The sequence below is a fragment of the Phalaenopsis equestris genome, unplaced genomic scaffold (assembly GCF_001263595.1).
Source record: "Phalaenopsis equestris unplaced genomic scaffold, ASM126359v1 Scaffold000251, whole genome shotgun sequence".
NCBI classification, from domain to species: Eukaryota; Viridiplantae; Streptophyta; class Magnoliopsida; order Asparagales; family Orchidaceae; genus Phalaenopsis; species Phalaenopsis equestris.
The window spans coordinates 328,787-332,178 of record NW_018164693.1 but is presented as its reverse complement, the minus strand read 5'-3'; positions in this window follow the sequence as shown (position 1 = coordinate 332,178).

The following is a 3,392-nucleotide window of genomic DNA, read 5'->3' as shown; positions in this document are numbered from 1 at the left end:
TATATATATATATATATATATTCATTTGTTAATATGTTTTGAGTGAACTTATCGGATGCCAACTAAGAGAGAGGACATCTACTTGGATATTTAAAATTTGGCTTAGTACTCCATGAAGTATTATCTTTTCAATCAAAGCTCCCAACCTTCTTTTCTTAGTACTTAATCCTTCTCAATAAGATATGTCCTTCTTTTTCACTGAGTATGAAGTTTTAATGCAATCTCTTCAGCCAAATTTTTGATAAGAACTGAAAATTCATCATAACTTTCTCGATAACCTTAGTATTCTCCTTCTCTATAGCATCATCTATTTCTATTTTTTTCTTTTATTATTCTTTAAAAGCTTTACACTTTAACCTCATCATTTTCAACATATTTGTCTTGATAATGGCATATTCTCATAGTACTTTAAATTGTTTATATTCTAGTTACATACATTAGAGAGCCTATAAATTAGTTCTCTTGGGCACTCTTTCTACGAGAATTTTAATTGCATTTCAAGTTCAAATTTCTTTGGCTCTTTCATATAGCTAGTGGCCATCTTTTTGAATGCTTTAACTTGAGATTTCAACTCAAGTGCCTCAATAATAATGACATATTGAGTCATTTAAAAAAAAAAGGCAAATGCTTTACTCCAAGCAAAGAGAAAATGAGTAAAAATAAAAAGCCAAGGAAACAACCTACCAAAACAGCTTTAGAAAGAGTAAAACAAAATCAAAGAACTCTAATATTAGGAAAATTAATTTTATCACCTTAAAAAATAAAGCAAAATTAGCCCCAGAAATCTTATCCATCACCACCACTTGAGAAAAAACTCCTATCTTTTCCAGCCAATATGTAATTTGGTTGCCCATTCTAAGTATATGGTTCTGTTGGACATCTATACACTTAGTAAGCACCTTAATCCTTTTCAAAATAATATGCAAATACCAATGGCCACTATCAATATCATAGTACATTTTAAATAATATCAATAAATCTATCTCCACGATTAATCATAGTGCATTAGAGCCAAATTACAACTATCAATAAATCTTAAATCACTTTTAAAATATATAACATTTAAAACAACTCTATGAAGGGGGACAACCATTAGGCCTTTTTTTCTTTATCTTAGTGGTAGAGGGTAGATAGGAGGAATAGGGAAGGGAGATAAGAGGGCTAAGATTGAGGGAGAGATAGTCATGGATATTGTGGAGTTAGAGGTTGTCTAAGGGAGGGAGGGTTCTCCTAATCCCTTAAGGGGGTGAATTTGGTCAAAGAGTATTCAATAACCGTTATATGATATCATACAATTCAATGTGACAAGTATAATATTTAATATCAATACATCTAAAAAAACCTATATCTGCTACCTAAGTTTTGCTTGAGTTTATGTTTGAAATTGAGTTTTACCTTATAATGGTGAAATCTACATTACTCAAAACCTAATCCTAAGCTAAAGTTAAAATATACATAAATATATTCCAAATATAAATCATCAATAAAACTAATTAAATCCAAAATTGAATGACTCGCACACTAATCCTAGTTCATGTTTGCGCCAAAACCAACTCTAATCTACCCAAACCTACTTTTATATAAAAGTAATAATCAATGCTTATGTATATAAATAACAAAATTCTAATACATACCACTCAATAATTATGTATAAATATACACATAGCTAACACCTAATTTTATGCGTATACATTCCTAACACCTAAACCTAAAATGTTACACCCATACCACAGAAATCTTATGCATATACATTCCTAAAACCTAAGCTTCAAATGTTACATACATACCAAAATTTTTTTAAAAATTAAAAATGGGGTGAAGTTGCCTTTCCGATCATCTCACAAGGGGCGACGGGCTAGGGTTGCGAAGGGTTTCTAGTGGCGAGGGGAAGGTACGGTGACCGGTGAGGGGAGGTGTGACAACTGGCGATGGCAATAAGGAAGAGATAAGTTGCTAGGGTTTCGGTGTCGTGGGAGGAGAGGAAACGGGGGCGTCTTTCGCGAAGAAGAAAATGAATTGGAAGTTGTAGGATCAGTTTTTTAGGACTATTGTGTCGGATTTATTGTCTACTTCGTATCAGATTTTTTTAAAGCTTTTAAGTAAATCTTTCCGTCAATTTATTCAACGCAAAAAAAAAAAAAAAATCATCGCAACAACACCATTCATTTCACTGTTGTTAGTGCGCAAATAGAAAAATTTTATGTTCGCCGTAAATCAGTCACAAAATTTGACGCAAATATATGCATAAAAAATTTCAGACACAAATTTTAGATGCTAATTCAAAGCTCTCCAGTAGTGTATAAATGATAAGATTTTGATATATCAGTCTCCTCTAAAGTATATTTTTTAAGGGGAAAAAAAAAAAGAAAGGAAAAGTTGATTCAAATCCAAGACTTTTTGGCATTATGTTAAGTGTTAAAAAATTTAAAATAGTTTATCCATCTAAATAATTTTATGAAAATTTTAATACATATTGAAAAGGATACTAAATTTATATATTTATTGATATTAATTTATATATTTATTTTATTAGGATATCATACAAGGAAAAATATTTTTGGATTAATTTCAAAGATTGCAATTTTAGTATTCAAAGATTAATCTATAAACCACTGCCAGCGCTTCATAATACCGTACTAATTTTGCATAAGTAATTAATTGGAATATTTAAAATAAATCATCTATAATTGTATCCTTATATGCTTTGATAATTTTTATTCTTGCCATAATTATCTATGCATATGTTCCCACATATCAATCATATCTTCGATGGCATTCTTGATATTTCATAAAATGTTTAATTTTAGAAAAATTTACATTCCATATTTTTCTATTATTTATTTATATTATATTTGGCTTTAAGTATTTATGTCTTCAAATCAGATGATTAATTTCATTTATTTTTCATACTCTGAGGGAGTATATATTTTTGTTGAATTGCGCGGGAAGTATTAAAATATTTCGACTTATTGTAATTTCCTTATTTTCCGGTGGATCAGAAAATCAACGGCTGAGATTCGTTCAATAAATGTTGAGATATGCTGCAAAGGGCCCACACGGAGATTTAGTGCACCCCGAAGGGGAAAGTACTCAAAACAGCACAGCGCAGAATTTATTGATCATATATTTTGAAAATAAAAAAAAGTGACCTATAAACACTTAAAATAATAACTTGTTTTATTTCCAAAAATAAATAGGTCTATTTACATACATACCACACAATTCTTACAAATTTATTTATTCAATACTTAACTTTTTATACTTATATCCCAAATCTTTGCATCCATACATTTTTAACGTCAAAATATTATAAATATAAATATCAATATTTAAGTGTTAGATAAATATGGAAATATATAAGAACTGTATGATATCTATTTAAAATTTTTAAA